The 23,709-nt window shown below is 27.8% G+C and overlaps 1 protein-coding gene across 2 annotated transcripts in view; it reads right to left on the bottom strand.

Moving 5' to 3' along the window:
• The window catches only part of LOC129956468 (poly [ADP-ribose] polymerase tankyrase-like), a 141,044-nt gene that overhangs the window by 78,845 nt on the left and 38,490 nt on the right, over nucleotides 1–23,709 (bottom strand). Inside the window, exon 2 of one of the 2 annotated variants that reach the window (XM_056068371.1) lies at nucleotides 10,642–10,717. The exons of the other annotated variant lie outside the window; for it this stretch is intronic. The gene's annotated coding sequence lies outside the window, so the exon portion shown is untranslated. The remainder of the gene's footprint in view (nucleotides 1–10,641; nucleotides 10,718–23,709) is intronic. 2 annotated transcript variants of the gene reach the window in all.

Below are 23,709 nucleotides of genomic sequence, written 5' to 3'. Positions count from 1 at the left end.
TATTGCTAAACCAAAATAAACAGACAAGAAATATCTTATTTGAATAACATCCGAAATAGAGAATTTTGCAATAGTTCATTTAATAAACAAACCGAGTTTCACATCAATAAAAAAGAGCAGAATTTCAATTATAATAACCATTCTAATAATACATAAGTCGAGTATTTTTCTTTGATAGGAGCAGACGAAAGTGTTATTCTGTTCAGCAAACAAAAATTATAAATCAAATAACAGTACTTACAGCCAAAATTCTTCACAATTCTTTTCAGACAAAAAATTGCCAAATAGCTTTTTATGCATGAAAAAACATGAAACATAAATTCTTCCAAGTATTCTAAGGTATTCTTTCAAGTAAATAGAAAAGTTAAAATGGCGTCATTCTGAATCTATTCCCACGTGGTACCGAGTAGAATCGTCTCGAAAAGCTTCAACACTAATTTATGTAGGAAAGTACTTGAATTGTAAGAAACTGGCATTTCTGACGAAGTATAGCACATTGAAGGTGCGAGAGTTCCATATCCCGCCCTCTAAGCGACCGTTTGAGTTACCATACGTGATCACGTGCACCGTACTTGTACCTGAAATAGAATGACGATCCTCTGTCATAATGAATAGAAGTGGGGAAAGTTTCGAACCGCACCTGGCACGGAATGAGACCACCCCCACTTCGACCCCCAAAATTCTATCCCTTCCCCATTCTGGCTAACACCTGAACTACCTTTATGTGCAATAGCTTGTTTCCTTTCCCGTTCGAAGTAGTAGATATTTCCTGTTTCATATTGAAAAGAAAAGAATTACTAACAGTATCAAATCACAATCTACAACTTAAAGAATATATAATGTAAACCTGGTATAAAACCAGAAAGTTATAGGATTAAAACTGTAAATATTCTGGAAGATCAAAAATCGTCTGCTAAAGAGCGAGGGAGGAAGAGGTGAAAGTATTATTTTTGATTTGTATACAAACACCCAATCAAAAAATCCAGTTTCTAAAAAAAAAAAAAAAAAAAAAAAAAAAAATCAAAAGTACTATTTTAACCGAAAGCAAATGAATCTATTTCCTTAAATATTTGTGAAATGCTTAAAAAATAATCATCACACAATAAATACTACAACAGAAAAAAAAATACTGTTTGATTTTTGCAGATATAAATAGAACTAATAAATATGCATCCACTGTTGAACGCATAACCAAGACTATCACCATTTGACCTTTGAGAAAAAGCCGTCTATTGCATTTCGGAATTTATTAACTACAATATTTTAAATTATGTGCCTCCCTCACATTAAAACTAATATTGTATAATATAAGGATCATATTTAATTATTCTTGTATCTTATTTAATTTTTCAATAATTATTATTTTCTTAATACCTAGTAACGCTAAATATGATAGCGTGTGAAACACCACTACCTCTCACACTGTTTTGTTTGCTTTGCTTTAAAAGTTCAAAAAGCTGAAACAAAACCTTCAGTCTGGTGTACAAAAACCAGTATTCGTCTCCAAACTTTTCCGCTTGACACTAGTTGGCATAATACCAATTTTTCGCTGATTAATTTGTAAGCAGCAAGGTAAAAAGAAGCCGGGATGCAAGTCAAGTTTTTAAACTATTGTGTGAGAAAACGCCATTTACGCATCAAGTTAATACAACCGGTGAAAAGATTTTCATGTTCAGATACAGCTAATCAAATTCGGCACGGATTTTTTTTTCTTTCTTTTTTAATCATTTCCTTTCATTTCTCTTAAATTCCCAGAATAAAAAATCGTCTGCTTTCCGGATAAAAAAAGACCATTACAAAATAGCAAAACACCGAATGGTTACGAAGTATAATATAATGAATATCGGAATGGCAGAAAAATGAAATAAATAAGAACTCTTCCAATGATTATATTTAAAAATGACGTGGGGAAATTATTAAACGGATAATCTATCTCAACTTCAGACTAAATTATTTATTCATTCAGTTTTATTTCCAATATTTTATGTTCCGGGAAAAAAAAAGACAGCAACAATTCAGAAATAAATAATTGGCATATATCAAAAGTATTAAGAACATTTTAATATAACACACACACACACACACACACACACACACAAAAAAAAAAAAAAAAAAAAAAAAAACGTAGAACAATCTAAAGACTTTCAGACAATATCTGCTTATACCTTCTATTTCAATCAATCTCTATTACTAATAGAAATGAGTATGAGTATGTCTTTCTTTGTATATGTGTGTTAGTGCTGGTGCTCTACAAATCAAACCATCCGACATAGAGCAAAAAATTGGGACAGAAATATTTTGGAAAATAGGGATGCATATTTTTTTATTTCGCATATTTGCCATAATTTACTTTTCAATTTTTAACAAAATACTTTACGCATATTTTTTAATAATATATTTCCTATTAAATAAAATTTAGCTTCAATAAGCACGCTATTCACACATGGAGAAAAAAAAATTAGCTTTCATGTGTTGCCATTACGTTGGCAAAAGCTCCAATTAAAAGATAAAACTCTCACTACCATGTCCTGTATCAAATAAACATGAAAGATTGTGTGTTTTTTAAAAAAATAAATGCAAGAAAAAGTTTTCTATGACCTTTTTAAATATCTATGTTACTGATTAAGTAATTATGTTTCATTTAAGGCAAATATGGATTATATATACAAGATATTCATTCTTAATACAAAAAAATTTAAGTGCGCTCATTTTCGAAGTTTGTTTCTTTTTTCTATAATATACATTTACATATTTTTGAATGAACTTAATAATAAAGTTTTTAAAAAGCGCAAATGTTTTGGAATAAAAATTTCAACAAATAGCTCGTTGTTTGGAAAGAGAAATATCGTCTGATACTTCTATAATTATTTTTATTTTTAAAATACGGAATGCAAATAAGCTGTGGATTAAAGGATATGCTTTGGAGTCAACCGAAAAAAAAAATACTCAAGACTCCACAGTTCGAATACGTTGTGAAATGATGCTATTAAAATTTCTACCTGCAAAATAAATAGCGTTATTTAATCGGAAAAGGAAAAATAATCAATCATTTCTGCTAAATGGGAAGAAGACTCCAAGGAAAGGTATGCACTGTTCCAAATATTTCTATAGTGAAAGCGCTGATAATAAAAGCAAATATGTTAAATAAATTTGCAAGAACAATAAATAAAAGTGAAGTGTAAGTTTACCTAAATGGATGCAACAAAAATAAGCCTATTTACCATCGAAAATGAATAGGGGAAAATGTAGAAAATTCATTCCATCAATGCAAAGAATGTTTCAATGGAAGGTTCACGATTTTTACTGGGTCCTTTTTACATTAGGAAATTAAAAATAAGAAGGGGTAGGGGGGGGGGTCTTAAAATAAACTTAGTGAACGTCAAGGAAGTTTTATATCCAGTAAAATTACGATAAAAATATCGTTTCTTTATTCCATTGACTATCAAATAGTGAAACTTGATCAAGACAAAATTAGAAGTCATGTTTCGATAAGAACCTTGAAAAAAATGGACTGATTAACAGGCATTGTATACATCAAATATTTCTGTAAAGTCTCCTGATGTTTTACCTATAGATAAAACATCTCTAGAAAGTATGTTTAAAGTTTCTCGAAAAGAGCTTTTTCTAAGCGCAAACTTATCATAATTGATGGACTCTGCAGAATTTAAAAGAGAAGAAATTAATACTCCTGATTTTCCTTCTCAGGAAATGTCCTTTTATTATGGAAATCACGATGCAGACATAAAAGTCTAGAAAAGGTCTATTAGATCGAATTTTAAAAAAAATAGTCTTTACATCTTAAACATTAATTAAAATGCCCAGAAATCATTTTAAAAATGTGTAAATACTCTTGAACAATCTGGATATATAAACAAATATTATCGATCTTATTATCTGAACATTTCATTCTTATGCAGCAAACTGAATGTTATGTTAAATCAGCGAAATTTTGTTAAATATATTCTCTGAGGCGTTGCATAAATTATAAGATATTCTTTAGTGTACATAAGGTTTCAATGAAGAACGATTCTATTCTCTATACTTTTCTTTTTTTAATGTTTGGTTTTAGCAAAAAAAGTTTCTGTATCAATTGAAAGTTTAATCATTTCCATTTAAAATTAAAGTTCAAATTTTAAGAAAGGTTATAAAAAATTAGAGAAAAACATATTACAATGAACAGAATGGCGTAATACAGACTTCTATAATAGTATGAGTTATATAACAATAAAAATTTGAAGTTTAAAAATATTTAACGGAGGAAGCCATTAATACCAAATTAAATAAAATATTTAATTGACAATTGCATACACAAACAATACTGGCGAACCAGGTGGTCGTCAAAGGCGACTAGTATTGTGTAAAAGACCAAATAATCAAAATAAATATTTCATCTGAAATTACTCTTAAAATCGAACTTTCCTATCTCAAAATAATAATAACCAAGTCAAATCCGTCTTATATAAAGAATATCCACTCTAATTCTGGCCCGATAGCTAATTTCGGAACCGCTGAAAACAGGTATATAGGCCTAGTTAGAAAAATGTTTTAAATGATGTAAATATTTATATTTTGTATTATTCCGATTAAAAAATGGAATGCTGAACAATTTAAGAATTCTTATCACATGTGGTCCCAAGTCTTATAAGTCACATTTAATCATTCATTCTTAGAAAGCAAACAAAAAAAAAAGCTCCATTTTCCAGAGATTAAAGCTAATCGAATTGAGAAGCCTTGAACTTTATTATTTCAAGCCATTTCAAGGAACGCCTTTAAAAAGCTTGTTGATAAAATTATAATCTTTAAAGCAGTCACTAAACGATCTGAAATACTCATATTCATAATTTCATAACTCGGTGGATTTTAGTAATAGATAAATGGATTTTTTTTTTTTAAATATCCATGTCAAGAATATATATATTTTTAAATATCATAATTTTTGCCCCCATCAGTGCATGTAGCTCAAACAATACAAAACATAATTTTTTATGTCAATTACATATTTTCTAAATGGAAAAAAATATTTTATTTCCAACGTTTAAGAAACTCTTACTAAACCACGATTAAAGTGGACACCCTACAGATTCACTCTCTTTGGCTACCTTCAGATGAAAAATCTTCACATAACAATATCACTCGAGAAACTACTATGAAGGTGCAGCTATACTTTTGCAAACACTTTTACATTCGGGCATTCAAGTTAAAAAGGGTAAGTACCGTGACCATCAAAATAAATAAGTAAAACTACCTCAACCGTTTGCCGAATCTTGTATGTTCGCAGATATGACACAGATCTAAAACTGAATTGGAATTAAAGATAACCAACTAAAGGCCGCTAACTGAACAATAAAATTAATAAATTCATACAAATAAATATTTCACATATTAAAAATATTTAAAAACTATAACTTAAAAGAAAATTAATGGATCTATCGATAAAATTTGATATCGAAAATGCTAAAATCCGAGTTTCTACATAAATGTGTCTGTGATTACTAAAAAACGCGAAATTCAGATGAACAAATTTTAGTATTTTAGTCGGATGAATTTGTCAACGGATAAACAGTTTGCCAATATGTCGGCGTGTCTAAAAAAATGATAATTCAGAAACATAAGACATTTGTTATGGGGCCATGGGATAGATCAACATGAAATTCTATATTCATTAAAGAGAATCAAAATATATATAGCCGATTTTTTTTTAATACGAAGCTGCATAAAAAAAACGTAGTGTATTGACTCAGTAAGCGAGAAAATCAAGGACAGAACATTTCCATTTCTGAATCAAGAATACTGTTCAAAATTAACAGTCCGTTTTTTACAAAGGCGTATTTCTTCAATGGAATTCTTCATAACTTCGAAAAGCCTTGAAATTGCGCAGTTTCTATTTTAATATGAACAAAAAATCATTCTGGTTATGTATGCATATGTTCTACATCTCCTCTTAAGGTGTATGTACACACTAGAAGATTTTTTTTTAAGTTTAAAAATCCAATTTTTTCACAGTAGATTATTAATATATGTTTAAACTCATTTCAGTGAGAGAAAACCATATTACACTCATTATTAATTAATTAAATAATATTTAATGAGCTAATTAGCATATTTTTGAAACATGATATCTTAAATTCTAATTTGTACAGAAACACAATTCTAGTTGGAAATGATGCCTACTATTAGTCTTCATGTTGTCTGCCTCAATCAAGTTATAAAAATATATAGTTTTTTTTAACAATTTTTTCATCAACGATGAATAGAAAATGCGAGCTTTTTTCCGTAATTTTAACTTTTAAATAGCTATTAAAAATTTATTTCTATAAATATAACTTTGATTGAGGCACAGAACATCCGCCATTTCATACAGATTATTTTGATATATAAACAATTGTATTTGGTTCATTTCTTGTTGAGTTATGATTGTTTGAATGAAGCAACATAGTGGAAAAATATCATTATTCATAAAATTAGTTTTGAAAAATAAGCAAATAGAGTTTCTAATGAAAACACCTCAAGAAAAATAATAATAACTCGAGAAATATTTCGAATATTGATAACATCTTGGTATCGTTTGAAAGCTAAGGGATCAGAGAACATTATTAAGCAATAAAAAAAAAATTCGATATTTTGAACGATTTTCGAAGTTTTAAGTGTGTACATACACCTTAAACGATTAGGTTGAATTCGACCAAACTTTGTACACTTATTACCCAAGTCATGAGAAGGAATATTGCCAACTTTTCAAAAAGCAAAAACAGTTAATTAGAAATTAAAAATTCTGACCTTTTTTACACTTTGAAATACCATTCTTATACTTTAGCATTTGCGGAAATAATTTTGTAAACTATTAACTTACGGAGAAAATCAGCTATTGTTCGTTTTTAAAAATTTTCCAATTCAATCGATATTCTCATTTTAATTAAAAATTGCTTTAGATAAAACGATTTTTTATACTATAATAGTTATTTATAATATATTATTAAAAATATAGTACAAAGATCTTAATCCCGTACATTGTCAGGTATATTAACTAGTTAATCATAAAAATGAATGAGTTTCTCCGTGTGAGGTGTGTCGACGTTTTATAAGACGGGCCGTTCAACTTAGAGCCATTACATTTGCCACAAATATCTTTGGAGGGTGATAATAAGTAATTTTTAAAAAATTTTAATTAATTAAAAATTAAATGAAATTTTAATGTCCTTTCTATCATAATAGTAAAAGATATTATACCCCAAAACGATTTTTTACACCATCTTAAAAATCGGAACAATATCTTTCCAGTGATGCAAGTTTTAAGGCCGTACGATATTTTTTTAAATCAATTTTTAAAAGTATTTTTAAGTTTATTTTACATTATTATATTTCATTGATCTAATGAAATTCAGTACTATTTTGTTCTATTAATAAATATTTCCTCCGCGGACTTTCCTTTCAGTATTCTCCGACAGTAGGACAAGGATATGATTTATTTTTCCACATTGAGTAGGTTTCTGTCAGAAGTATGTTTTTAATAAAATGTCTGGAAATCAACTTTACCTACAATTCAGGTTTAACCTCGGAACTAAGCAAAAATGAAAAAATTTGAAATGTATTCATTTTTAAATACTACTAATCTCTCCAGTAATAAAAATGGATTTATAAAATTAAATAATCGTTCTTAAAACTTGAAGGTTAATTCCATATTGTAACATACCGAATTTGTTTTTTTTTTTAATTGGATATTGAAAGAGAAATTGAATTTGTTTTAAACCGAGAAAATTTTATTGAACAATAATCTGAGATAAAATGCAAACTGAGAAACATATCCTGCAAGACACACAAAACTGCAATGCCAAACGATTCTCTACGTTTTATCTTCACATTTGTTATGAATATGTTTAAAACTCAGCAAGAAGTTGTTGCATTCTTTTAAATTTAATCACTAAATCAGATTTTAATTTACTTGATTTAATCAGGCTTACATTTTAGGTGAGATGACAGAAAATAAGGAACATGCAACGCTCAAGAAATAGAACTGTGCAAAGATTTAAAATGGAAAACGAAATACATATCAATATTTAATAATAGACATGTAATTTACAGCAAAACATGAAAGTATTAACTGCAAATTGCATTAAAAAAAATGAAAATTTCAGCAGCCACTAATACCGACCAGCTAGTTGACTGGGAAAAATGGCTAAAATAAATAAATATAAATCAAAGATTCGTTAATTCTTAAATTTAAAAAATGAATACTTGTTTGTATTTTATACATTCCACACCACTTGACAGATCCAAACGAAATTTGTTACACATATTCCTTATATTATATATATAACAACTATATGCCTTTTTAAAGAGTATGAAAAGAGGGTAAAAAGATTTTGTTTTCCCAACAATTTCAAAATCTATCACCAGAAAAAAAAGATTTTTATACCATCTTAACATTTAAAAAATTAGGTTTTTCAGTAATGTTAATTCCAATACATACATTTTTCTTTGATTATTAATAAATTTTCAAAGCTAATTTCAAATGGCCTCTGTTTATAGCCATCGATCACTCGCGCGCTTTTACAAATGTCAAAGTTACTTTCTTCAGACATTTTCATTTTTATTATTTAAAATAAAAGAAAAATTTTAATATGCACGTGTAGAATCGACAATGCGTATAATGTCTTTTTATTTTTATTTTGTCCCCTTATTTAAGTTTCAGATCATTGAATAAAATTTTATTTCATTTCCTAAGTTTGTAAATTTTGTACACTAGATTTAAATTAATACCTTTTCAAATGTATCAACGAAAATTAAGTTTCAAGATTTTATTTTCTTACTGCAAATTTTGAGCTTATCTAGAAATAAATTTTTTTTTCCCCTTGTTAACCATTGCTGTCGTATAATCAAGGCCAAAATCTAAGTACTGGATCTTGAATATTTGATTAAACATTACAGAAAATCCGAACAGAAGGCTCTAAATGATGAATATGGAAGTGGAATATAAAAGTATATGCATTCTGCTTTTGACAACACACAGAACAGACAAATGCAGGCAATTTGCAGGTACGGCAACTAGAATTTATATAAAACCAGACAAACTATAAGGAAATGTATCTCCTTGAGAAACTTTATGATAATTTTTAATAGTAAAACAGTTTAATAGTAAATAGATTTTATACTTTTTTTTTCCAATACAAAATCATTGGCCATTTTTTTTATCTTTTAAATTTAAATTCACATGCCTTTGCGAACGAGACAGATAGTAATTTAGGTAAATTTGGCAAAAGCCGCCAAATAATATAAAATAATCGATTGCCATTTATATATCCCAAGATGCAAAAAGCTTAAAATTGATGGTTTTTGTTATTTATACATTAAGTATCAACAGAAAAACTATTATCACCTAAAAATAAAATTTTAAATTATATTTATATATATATATATATATATATATAATGAGAGAGAGAGAGAAATTTCGATTTTATATATAAGAAAAAATCATGGAAATGATTCATTTTCACAACTTGAATTTTAGACGAAAGCATACTGCAAAGCAAAATCAATATCTCTTTCCCTTAAACAAACTGCAACTGTAACATCGAATAAAGACACGACTAAAATAACAGAAAATTTCGGCTGTTCGAAATTTAATTACTTCAAAAAATCAATACTTCTGCTTTTGACGCACATGAAGCAAAGAGATACTCGAAAATGAACGATCCAATGGATCCAACCAAGATTTGGTAATAAATCGAAGTACACAATCGATCACGACGATGTTTCAAGGAGACAGAGTTTTCAATCTTCTATTAAAACAGTAGAGTTTGCTGTGAAGCATGTTTAATCTAGTTATTAATTTCATTTAAAGGACTATATGACCTCTAACCAGGATTTGATTTTCCCAAGTGCCACTTTTTCTAATGCAATGAATATTTATGGAATTTAGTAGATTTTTTCCCCCCATATGAAACATAACATATCAAAGATAGTAAGTTTAAAATCAATGCAATAATTTTCAGAATTGCAATATGTATAAAGTAGACTAATTCTGTATAAGTTGTGGAACATGGATTTCGCAAATAAGATTTTAAAGTAAATATTTAATGCGCATAAATTTTATAAAAATTTACTCCCAGATAGCACAGTTTGAATACAATACAATCTGATAAAAATCTAGATAACTTTAAGACGTGAAAATATGATAATGCTTTAAAAAAATAACTTATAAGCAAGGCAGCAAACAATGAAATGAACACAGATAATCTATACTTATAATAAAGCTCAATGTGTGCGTATGTTGGCGCTCTACAGGCCAGACAATTTAATCTACAGCTACTAAATTTGGCATATGTATAGCTTGGAGGTCGGGAATGTGCACATCGGAGATATTTAAAATTTTTAATTAGAATTTTAATTAATTAAAAATCAAGCAAAATTTTGACGTTTTTCCAGTATAACTTCCAAAAATATTAGAGTACAAAATTGATTTTTACGTCATATTGAAAATAAAAAAAAAAATATCTTTTTAATGATATTAATGCTTTAATCAACGAATTTCGTCTCTATTTTTAATGAATTAAAAAAATAATTTAGTTATAGCAACTTATTATTATAATAATAATTATTTTCAGCAACTTATTTCGTACAAAATGAAAATAAAATTTAACTTACACGAGCACGTTACGCTTCAAAAGGAACAAATTTGCTTTTATACACTTGTTGCCATCATACTGACAAAAGGCTCAAACTAAAAAAATAATCAACTGTTATTGCAAATTAAACAAATAAAAATGTTTTTTGCACGTGTCTTTCTGAAATTACATAAATATGAATTTTTTTTTTTTTTTTTCCAAAGCAGTAAATGTAAGACAAAGCTTTCTATTATCTTTTATAATATCTACATTATTAATTCAATAAATCAGCTTTATTTAAGGCTAACATAGCTTAATATATTTCTTTCAATTCAGGTCAAAGGCTAATTTTTAAACCTTTAATAAAAAAAAAATACATGTATTAAAATGGTCTAAATGAAGTAAATATTCATATTTTATGTAAATTAAGTCAATAAAAGCCCTAATAAATTACGAATGTTTAGCTTTTATCTAGATCATCTGCTCTGTGGATCATATTTAACAAAATATTCTTGAGACACTAATATTTTATATAAAAAAAAAAAGTTGCACTTCAATCAACTAAATCAGTCTCTAAAACTGACTGATTTATGAAAATCTGACTATCACTATCAATAAAAACGGCTGATTTTGCATGACTTCATCGACCATCTCAGAGATGATACCCCAATCAGCGTCACGGATTACTCAAGACTGACTGGCCTAGGATTATGAAAATGTTGGTTGTTCTAAATTATTTTATTCAAAATTCATAAATCTTTAAGATTTGATAGCAAAAGATCTAAACAAAATAAAATACTGTTATTCACCTTATTTAAATCCTTTTGAAAGTAAAATTAAAAACTGAAATTTATGATGAATCTGAGAAACTTTTGTAGAATAATTTTTGTGATTTTACGTAATTCATGAAAATTATTCTGCAAACATTCTCAATTCTAAAAGACTCAGTTTTCAGTACACATATTTTTTAAAAAAATATTTGGTTTCAGAAAATATTTTTTTATATTAATTGCATGTTAATCATTTCCACTTTAATTTAAAGTTGAAATTTTACGGGAGGTGAAAGAAAATTAGAGAGAGACACACAGTACATTATGGTCTAAGGACTTGATAAAAGTATGAATAAATTATATGATTATCAAAATTTGAAGCTTTAAAATATTTTGCTCTTAAAAGACAAGTTACAAAATATTTAATTGAAAATTTTAACGATCATTAAGATTGGCGAACCGGCTAGTTGCCAAAGGCGGCTAGTATAACATAATTTTGATTTTGCATGATTTTTTACATCGCATGTGTATAACCATACTTGGAAAATTTCATAATAACTAGATGAACCATTTTTTGAAAATCGTGCGCTCTGGAAATATAATTTAAAAATATTAAGTTTAAAATCGAAGCAATAATTTTTAATATTGCAATTTGTATAAAGCAAACCAATTCTGTATAAGTTGTAGAACATTGATTTCGCCTGTGAGTAAGATTTTAAAGTAAATATTTTATACGCATAAATTTTATAAAAATTTACTCCCAGATAACACAGTTTCAATACAATACAATCTGATAAAAATCCAGATAACTTTCTTCAATACAATCTGATAAAAATCCAGATAACTTTCTTCAATACAATCTGATAAAAATCCAGATAACTTTCTTCAATACAATCTGATAAAAATCCAGATAACTTTCTTCAATACAATCTGATAAAAACCCAGATAACTTTCTTAAGTCGTTAAGATATGATTATACTTTTTTCTTAAACTTATAGGCAAGAGCACAAACTAAAATGAAGACATACCATACAAAATAATCTTTTGATTTTGCATGATTTTTTTATTGTGTGTATATAACCAAACTTGGAAAATTTCATAGTGACTTGATGCAATATTTAAAAAAAATCCTGCACTTTGAAAATATAGTCTGGGGAGGGGGTTAAAGTAAACCAGTCATTGTGGTCTCCCCGAAATTTTCCCGCTTACTCTTCAATATAAGTCTTGGCCACATCCGATCCCTTACATTAAATTGTAACACAAATTTGATTTTTCAATTGCCAATTAGTTTAGGAAAAGAAATCTAGGAAATCTCTCTAGAAGGAAATAATTTTTACTAAGTACAGAAAGTACTTTCCGTTTCAATATCCCACGACTACCATTTTTCGACGATTTTACCTAGTTTAAGAATAAGATGGAGATGGAATAAGATTTCAGGGATTCATTCAGGGATTCTTCGTCATTCTTTGACCTTGATTTATGCCCCATTAGATACTTTTTTCATTTATTTATGCGAGTGTCGCATCATTTATGACCGTACTGTTTTATTTTAATTCAAAACTGCGCATTGATTGCTTGTATGATTAGTTAAAGATGCGAAAAAAGCTTTCAGAAGCAGCTCGAAGAATGTTTTATATAATATCATTAAATGTGACCGAGATTATCTATCATCGTTGTTAATTCCAGAATATTATCAAAAAATTCAATAACAAATAAAAAAAATGTGTTTTAATATGAAAGTTATTATTTTGTAACAGAGTGAATCAACAAATTCTAAAAACAGAAACTGTTCATTTATTCATCATATTTTTATGTTTAGGCCCGTACAGTAAATAAAAATTGCTAATGCATTTTATTGTGAAATAGAATATTTTTCCCACAATTTCACATCTTGACCGTCTATTGATCATATTGATCATCAAGCTTCATATTATATGATAATTATATCCGCAGTTGAAGTTGCGAAAATTGCATCAGCAGATGATAATTATATCAACTGTACAGACAGAATCATAAAATGATTTCAATCTGAAAGAATCTTAAACTCTCCTACGATTCTTTTGTAAAACCGTCTTTTAAATCATAATTTGCTACTTACAATTCGTGAAATTTAAAGACCCAAGACATAATTAGCATTGTGCAGCAAGAATGGGTCTCACCTATCTCGTGTTTTTAAAGTATCCAACAAGATTGCAAAGAAGCTTTCTTTTAAAAAATTCAAATTTTATTTTATGATCTAAAAATAGAACAGGATATAATGATATTTCAAATGATATGTATGATATGAAATGAATGATACAGCATATTTCAAGCAATTTTGTTAAAAACGCAAGAAAACAGTATTTGTTCCAAGCGTATTTATATGAACTAACGTGCAAATGTATATCCGTAATGCACTTTCCGAAGAATGAATATTTCACTACGATTGCTTAACGAAAAACATGTCTCAAAAACAATTCCACAAAATTCAATACAAATTGCTACGCATAACTTAAAAACATTTTGAGTGTGTAACAGATTGCAGATTTTAATACAATATCATTTAGTATCATGTTTTTAATTAAGGTCAATTTCCATTCAAAGCAAACGGAAAAATTTTGACTAAAAAATCGTTCGTGGCAACTTTAAATGTTCATAAAATATTTATTTATAAAAATAATTTTTACCCCGAGATCTGTTACGTCCTAGATAAATTGATAATTATATATGTGAAATAAAAATTAAATATTTCGATTATTTTTTTAACTTAAGTTATTCTTTTTATTATATTTCTTAATATTGAAAATTTTGCTGTCTCTGAATCTTGTCGGATACTTTAATAAAAGTGTTATTAGATCAATCACAAATTATGACCCTGGAATAGGCCGATAAACTATATGAATATACAAACTTTCACAATTCCCAGAATCAGATAATGGGGCAAAACGGTAAAGCGTCAGTGTCCTTTTTTTTTTTTTTTCCCTTTGAACTTTACATGTAGTAACATAAAATAAAATTTTGGAACTTCATAGTATAATTGGTAGGGGAGGGACATATATGCCTTTTGAGCGCCTTTTCTCCAATGGTTGACAACCAGAATTTGATACAAATATACAGTTTTAGTTAACCAGATCAGATGCCAAATTTCATTTATCTAGGATATTGCATTTTTGCAGTTATCGTTTTACATACATATGAATATACATAGTAACAGACGATCAACCCTTTGAAGGACCATGCTAAAAGATTTGAAACTCTTCTACAATTATGTTCTTGGAAATGTTTAGTATACTTGATACTTTTCCGTTAGCCGGGCGCAAATGTCGCCAATTGTGAACCAAACGCGAATTTGGCGTAAGAAATTTTTCCGAATTCTACAGTATTTGGCGATTTTTCGCTTGCGCGCAGCTAACTGAAAAGTACCGTATATTTCATCTATCTAGCTCTCTAAGTACTTTAGAATTCACGTGCATCGAACAAGCAGACAACTTGCAAATGGATTTTGTCTACTATTTGACGAAAATCAAGTTTAAATTAAAGATCACAATCACAGCTCAATTCGGTATGCCTCATAATCAAATATGTTTAGCGCAATTTATTTCTGAATTATTGTGTTCACTTACAAGCATAATCCGGCAGATCAAGCCTCTCCCAATCATATTCTTCAGTGTTGAAATTTTACGATTTTTGAGATTTTAAGGGATCCGCTATTTTTTTGGACTCATGGAGGTGGTACAGCAAATACAACAACAAGCATAATCCTGCAAATGTGTTTCACACACTCAAAGAAAGTGAAATGTGGATACCCATCAACTCGGTGTCACATTTTTTTAAAGATTACAATATTTTTTCTTCTTATGGAAGACAGCAAATTGGTTTTGGTACTGTAACATAACAAACACCATACAACTTTAAAATATACGCGAAATTACACTTGCTATCTGAGCATGGCGTGACATGAATCGACTCCGTTCAAAGTTGAGTTTAATGGATATTAAATCAAACTTTATACAAATTCATCTTTATAATTCCACACACATGGAAACAAATAAACATATTTTTATGATTTGGCTTCTGAACGATTTTGTCCAGCATAAAACAGCTCGCGACAGTAATTTAACAAAGGAGGAAATTTGAAAGCTAGTTTCTGAAAGTTATATATCAATCTTAACATAATGCAAACAAATTTTGATCAATAAATCAAACTATTACAAACTAGAAAAATCTTCCGCGCCAGATGATTTTCTAGACACTAACTTCTGATGATAAATCAAAGGTATTATGTTATCAGCAATTGAATATTATGTTAATTCTAATTTGTTTTGAAATCTACCATTCGCTGATGGTAGATTTTCAAAAGTTTCAAAATATTCATATTTTTTTAAATACCTACACAAAAGACAAATACTAATTATTAATAATATAACAATTCCGTTGTTGAAAAGTAAATTTCGAAAAATTAAGAATTTCATTTAAGAGACTGTGAAATTTCATATTCGCTTAGTTCAACACTGCTAAATTGGGATCGCGGATAAATTAATTGTAGAAAATTATTTTTTATTTATACCCGATAGTATAATTCAACATTTAAAGGTACTATTATCATCTTAATCAGCCAAGTAATTTTCAGGATAAATACTGAAAAAAAAATTAATAATAATCTCAACCGCATTTCTATTTGCAGTCATTAAGAAAAATTGAGATCAAACCAGACAAATTTAAATGTACAACTTTTCACAATAGCTTCAATTTTTACAAAGTCAATTTTTTAGGGAACTTACCTTCAAAGTGTCTTACTAGCTTTTACTTCACAGCTCTTAAAAAATGCCTAATAATGATTTCATATTTAAATTATTCTTTTCTCTTTAAAAAAACAGCATTAAATTTAAAACTGTAAAATGTTAATTAGTACATTTATCTACAAAGAATGAACTTTGACATTTAGGAGTACACAAGACATAAATTAAAACTCCAATTCATTTATAAAAATTCTAAAAAAATGTAAATCACTCGATAATAATTAGGTCTTTAATTGCTTCGGAACATTTTAATCGATTTCATTTTTTGTTCGCTTTAATTTAAATAAAATAAAATCGCAGAATATCATAATACATTTTTCAAAATCATTTAATGGAGAAAAAAAAAAAAAAAGCTTTAAAAACGAATAAGTTATAGTTCTTTTTCGAAAAGTATAGTCAATTACATTCTAAAATTCTATGCCTATGTTGATTCTATGTTAATGCACATAAACAGGTTCTCTAATTTTTAATGATTCATGGAATTTTGAAAATTCAAAAAACAATTCTGCAGGCTTAAAAAAAAAAAAAAATGTAAATTTGTAATAAAACTACATAAAGCTTTAATATTAAATATATTGCCATGTTTTCTTCTTTTTTTTTCCAAAATTAATAAATTGAAATTTAATAAATGGAATTAAATTTATAAGTTATTGTATTGAATGCTAATAAAATTGCACAGTTAAGAAAAAACTGAAACATAATAAAAAATATGAAATACAACACGAAATAAATCATTATCAGGATTCATTTAGCCGAATATCCAAATCATAAACTATGTAAAACATAATTAATGCAACACAGTGGTTAACAGTAGTAATGGTGCATTCAATGTTTTGTTAAAAAATTTTAACCCAGAACAAATTTTGACTGATAAAAAGCAATCAAAGGAACCTAAAGTAACTTCTGTTATCAGCGTACTACTCTATAAATTAAGCAAGTGAAGAAATGTAAATTAAGCGGTTAAATATCAGAATGAAATCTTACAATTTCGAGAGAAAAAAAATTGTAAAGTATCTTTCACAACAGTATTCGATTAAACGAAAACAACAATGATTATTGAGTGGCAGTATGCATTCAAGTGTATTAGTGAACTTATTCAAATGTCAGACTTAATATTAACTAAAATAATCAATATAGCAATTCAATACCGGAAAATAAAATAATTATCAAAGACATAATATAGTTTAAAGGATAGTTTATCATCGCATAAAATCTTATTTATCTTAGATTTACGAATCAATCCACATCAAATATACTATCATTTTGCTATCACATTAGGAAGAGGTATTTGATTACTAATGGTGCAGTTCTCGGTCAATTTTTTCTGATAAAATCCGGATTTCTAGATAAAGGTTGTTTTTATAAGTTATAAAAAAAAATTCTGTGTCTTTTTTTCTTAATTCATTGTCTTTGAAACTGCTTTCAGTACCAATTACCGTGATTTCTTTTTTCCCCATAACGATAAAACAAATAATAAAACTTCGGATTTCATGCATATCTATATGAAATTTATATAACAAAGCTTTTGGCAACTAACTTATTCGCCAGGAATATTGATTATATTTAATTTTAATGGAATGTAAAATTTGATATTTATAATTCAATAAACAAAGTATTTTTTAAAACTTAAACATTTAAGCCGTGTTATTTCAGTCGTCTTGCGTTTACACATTTCATAGAGTATTTGAACGAAGTTAAAAGAGTCAAGTCAGCGACGAAACTGACTGCATTTTTTCTAATCTAAAAATCTGCTGTCGTCGTCAACATCACGTTCTTATTTCTCATAAGGAACATGCTATTAATCCCAACATTAAAATGATGCGACACATTTTATGTCACATAACTTCTTAGCTGTTTACACAAGCTGAAAAAAAATTAATCCTTTTATCAGATCGGATGTATTTCCTAACGTGCTTAATATGTTAGACAACTTTATTTACTTATTTGATATGGCAACAAAAATGAAATAGCAAAAGAAAGGAAAATTCATTTTTATTTTAACAAACACTATTTAAAAAAGGAGAAAAAAAAACTTACAATCATTTTTTTTACTCTGAATTCCTCGCTTTCCAAAAATAGAAAAAAAATTCCAGATAGAATATCTGAAGTAACAATGAAAACGATTTGAAAATCATTACAACAATGAATTGTAAAATATGTATAAAGATATTTTGAAGAATTTGTTAATGTCACAGAAAACATTGGGCGATTGATATTAATTGATAATATTAAATGATTATAATTAATTGATAATAATAAATTGATATTAATGTTTATTTATTTTAATTTTGAAAATAAATAATAAATGTAAAAACTATTTTTGTGCGGTAACATTTCCGGAATTACCAACAAAAAAAGAAAGAAAAATTTGCTAAATTTTCAATAAATAAAATTTTAAATCACATTGTCGGTAAAATTGTCATGTTTATAATTATTTTCTATAAAATTATATATACTATAATTTTTAATATAATTTTACGTAATATAGGAAACTCCTGGACCTCTAGTTTAAAAGTAATAAAAAATATTACTAAAATGAGAATACACTAACTGTAAAATCAGTTTATGAACTCGAAAAAATTATTGCCAATTCAAGATTTTGTACTTCCAAAACATTTGCCTAAAAATTCCTAAATGTAACATATCCCTTCACAAACTATTAATTTGCTGTTCTGCAAAAAAAGATACGTTAAAGATTAAGAAATTCAAATTCATACATACATTTATTCAGTTACGAATAATAGAAAAACAATTGAAGAAAAACAAGATTTTTATTTAAAGCCAGATTTCGATAAAGAACCAAATATTTAATTCCAGGAATAGGACTTTGCATGTTAAAATATAGCTTTAGCAACAAAAATGAATGCATTTGTCCGCAATTTTTAAAAGAACAATAGTTGGATTTAGACAGGGAAGGAGAAAAAAATTCGCCCCAACCTTGAATTTTGAAATAATTTTTGTAGCTGAAGAAAATTCGCCATTTGCGGCATTTCTACAAAGATTTTAGTCAGTTAATGCGCTTATTCTATGAAGAGATTGAAAAAATAAATGTCATCAAGAATATACAGAAAATAAATAAATAAATTGTTGCATCAAGATCACTAGCTTAATAATTAATTTAATGATTGCCAGTTTATTATACTTTAAACGACATTTTGTTTGACACTCTTTTGAAAACTTGGCTCCTTTTTCATATTGTTTCGTTTAGTTTTTCAAAGCTTCAAGCACTTTCATTTGATATCTAATATATAAAATTCTCGTGTCACAGTTTTCGTTGCCATACTCCTCCGTAACGGCTTGACCGATTTTGATGAAATTTTTTGTGCTTATCCGGTATCTATGAGAATCGGCCAACATCTATTTTTCATCCCCCTAAATGTTAGGGGTAGTCCATTATTAATTAAAAACTAACTTTCCCGCCAAAAAAATCTTTCATTTTTCCCAACGCCAACTTTTCCGCCAAAAAAATCTTCCATTTTCCCCATCGCCAAATAAGTAAGGCATCAGTTGTTTTTTTCTCCCAACAGTAATTAGGCTAGGGTTAACATTTTTCGACGGATTATTTCAAACGATTCTGTTTATTTTCTTAATGTTTTATGCATTTAAAATTAAACATTGTTAATTAATCCATGTTTCACATTCATTCTGAAGTACTTTTGAATTAAAATAACACAGAATAAAGGAAATTAAAAATGTCTAATCTGCATAGCGTTACCCCAACTGGCGTAGAAAAATTTACGCATTTGCGTTGACGTAACTGGCGAAGAAAATCCACGCATGCGCATTGTTCTGATTGTTGGCATGACAACCAACGGACGATTTAAATTATTTTTAGGTTAGTTGCATGCTTTTGTAAGTAAAATGTATTTATGTTAGTTATATATTTTTTGTATATGCTTATAGTTTTAAGTACATCGTTTTTTAAGTAGATTTTTTTAAACCTGTTTTCGACCGATTATTTTAAACGATTCATTTTATTTTCTTAGTGTTTGATGCATTTAAAATTAAACATTGTTAATGAATCGATCTGTTCATGATGAATCTGAGAAATTTTTGTTGACAAATTCTTGAGATATTACATAAATTAAGAAAGATATTCTTTAGTGACCATAAAGTTTAAACGCGCAGTGACTCTATTATCAGTAAACATATTATTAAAAAAAATGCTTTGTTTCAGTAAAAAATATTATATTAATTGCAGATTAATCATTTACACTGTAATTTAAAGCATAATTTCTACGAAGGGTAACAGAAAATTAGAGAGATATATATCACGCAATAACTGAAGGCCTTTATAATATTATGAGTGAATTATATGACTATCAAAATTTGAAGTTTTAAAATATTTTGCTGAAGAATCTATTAAAGTTGGAATTGCGTAAAATGTTTAATGGTACGACCGAAGTTTTATCCCCTGCTTGGCGAAATTTTTAAAAATCGCAAACAACGGCCTTGCGAAATGTTCAAAAGCAAAGAAGCAGATGTTCAATTATAGTGCATAATAAAGATTGCCAGCTTTGGTGCGTTATCGCAACTTGGCGAAGAAGGGGGTTAAACTCCGGTTAAACCTATTTAATTATTAAAATTTAAACGAACATTAAGATTGGCGAACCGGCTGGTCGCCAAAGGCGGCTAGTAATGTTAGATATTTTGCAACGTTTTTATTAAATGATGATATTCAAATTTTCATAAATCAGTCAATTTTTATGACTAATTTAGTTGATTGGAACGCAACTCTTTATTTAAATATTAGTGTCTTAAGAATATTTGGTTAAAAATTTAATTCGTAGAACAGAGAATCTAGATAAAAGCTAAAGATTCGTAATTTATTAGAGCATTTATTCTCAAGTTACATAAAATAAAATTATTTACTTCATTTTAGCGTTTGCATTTCTATTATTAAAGTCTTAAAAATTAGCCACTGGGCCCTGAATTGAAAGAATATATATTAAACCATGCTTGCCTTAAATAACGCCGATTGATTGAATTGATAATGTAGGTATTGTAAAACATCCTAGAAAATTTGTCTTACATTTATTTTTTAGAAAATATCACATTTCTTATTTATTTCATTTCATTACAGACACGTGCTGAAAAGCACACTTTCCTAGGTTTACAATAATATTTATTTTTTTAATTTGAGCTTTTGTCAATGTGATGGCAACTCGTTGACTAAAGCTAATTTTTCCCATAAACGCGTAACGTGCTCGTGTAGATTAAATTTTATTTTTATTTTGTGTGAAATATATGTTTAAAATGTATTTTTTAATTCATTAAAAAAGGATCCTAATTTATGGGTTAAAACTTTGGTATCATTAGAAAGATAATTTTTTTAACTTTAACTTTCTGTAAATATAATTTTTGTGCGATAATATTTTCGAAAATTATTGCGCAAAAAAGCTGAAATTTCGCTTAATTTGTAATTAAAACTCTAATTAAAAATTTCAAAAAATCGCTCCGAGGTGCACATTTCTAATTTCCAAAGTATATATGTGCTAAATCTGGTAGCTGTAGGTCACACAGTCTGTCTGGCCTGTAGAATGCCACACAGAGAGAGAGAAAGAGAAAGCTTTATTTATAAGTATAGATAATAATGTTTTAATACGATATCAGGCGTTAAGAGTTTTTTTTAAATGATATGAATAAGTATTTAAAAATAAACTTCATCCTTGCGTAAGATTTCAATTACGCAGTTCTGTTAACAAGTTAATGGAGTACCGCTTCGGTTAGAGACTGCCTCCGCTCTTGGAGGAAAACTTCGAAAGATTTAATGTTTCATCAACTGGCATGGACTATTATAATTACGTAGTTTGTTTATAATGTTCAATAAATTCTTAAATCCAAAAGGTTGGGAAGGTACCTGGCTTCCACTTGATATAAACGAGACAAACAAATACAAACATAAAAGAATATGCATTTAAAATCATTGCTAATTGAACGGTTTATAAGACATTCACAACTTGGATTAATGATTTCTATATAAATACTGCTCATTATGAAACGTTCCTGTAGCCTTCAAGTTCTTCAACTTTCTATTTTACTTTTAATATATGCAGTAAAAAAAATAATTTGAAATGTGTTATTTCGTATTGTTTAAATATTTATAGTAACAGACACTTCACTTTCACACTTTTTGTTAAAGAGTAACATTTCAATCAATTAGGAAGATTTAACACTGCCTTTCATATTTTATTCAATTTTCATTAATAAAAATTTATTGTGATGCTTCTTGTTTCTAAAACAAATTCCACTTATCTAAACTCTTAAAATCCCACATATTTTAGTCATCAGAATTCTTAAATAAACAGGGAATTCTGAAACAGAACAAAAACTACATAACTTTCTGAAAAGTTTTTTTGTTTGTATAAAAAAAATCTCTCTCTCCCCCCCCCCTCATTTCAAGCTTTCAAAGAAATTTCCTCTCATTAGGCCTTAATTTTTTTCTAACGTGATTTGAAAAAAAAAAAATCGGTACATCTTTTCATAACACTTCTGTGCCTTTCTTTAAATAAAAGCAAGCTTTAGAGTAATTTAAAGCAGAACGAATAAAGAAGAAATAAAAGTAATTTTTAAAAAAACGAATATCGAAATGCACTGTATAATAATACCATTTACTTAATAAATGTTTAATAGTTCCTAGGACTCAAGATAAGAAGACATCTTAAATAGAATAGCTATTTACAGTAAATGACGTTTGCTAAAATGGAAAAGTTTACTATAAAACAGAAAGAACATTTTAGTTTCATATAATGAAACAGCAAAAGCTGTTAATGAAGTTTGAATGAAATATCAACCAACCAGCCGCCTTTGGCAACCAGCTTGCTTACCTAGATTGACTTTTCAAGCAGTTAAACAATGAGTATAGAATGCATTTAAAAAAATTACCATGTTATTTGATAGGAACTGAGAAATATCAATTCAATTGAATCAGTTCACAGCAAATTAAAAAAATGTATATATTACGAAATAAAAACGGAAGTGAAAATTTAACTGTGGAAATGATTGGCAAAAACACGCGCTTGAGTGTTTTGATGGGTGAGTTTGAGTTCCATTTAAAAAAACTGTTATAAATAGTGTATCAAATTGAAATAAAAATATTAAAATCGTGAGGGGTGGGTAAGTATAGAAATTAATCTGATATCAATAAAAGGGGGGGGGGGTTCCCTCCTAAAATCTTAAAGTAATACAAAGACTATTTTGTAAGATAATTGTTTTAAAATATTTGATCTAATCCCGTATGCAAGTCACAGCAATTACTTTCATTTATAACAAAATACTTTCATTTTATACACAAAAAGAATTCATTTCTGGTTAAGAAATCGGGCTATTTCTGCTTATTATAGATTTATTTCCTATTTTTAATACCATGTATTTGACTAAAATGTCTTATGAATAACAATATAAAGAAGAATTTCTAAAAATATACTTTCATTACTGTGCTAAAAATAGAAATTGCAATTATTTTCTACCTTTTAGTCTTCAATCTATAATTCATTTTTAAAAATACTATACAGTCTTGAAGTATTTTCTGAAATTAGCTATCGGGTGGATCAACTGTTA

Source organism: Argiope bruennichi, chromosome 11 (genome assembly GCF_947563725.1).
Source record: "Argiope bruennichi chromosome 11, qqArgBrue1.1, whole genome shotgun sequence".
Classification (NCBI taxonomy): domain Eukaryota; kingdom Metazoa; phylum Arthropoda; class Arachnida; order Araneae; family Araneidae; genus Argiope; species Argiope bruennichi.
Note: the sequence above shows the minus strand (reverse complement) of the source record. Positions and strands in the feature narration are given on the sequence as shown.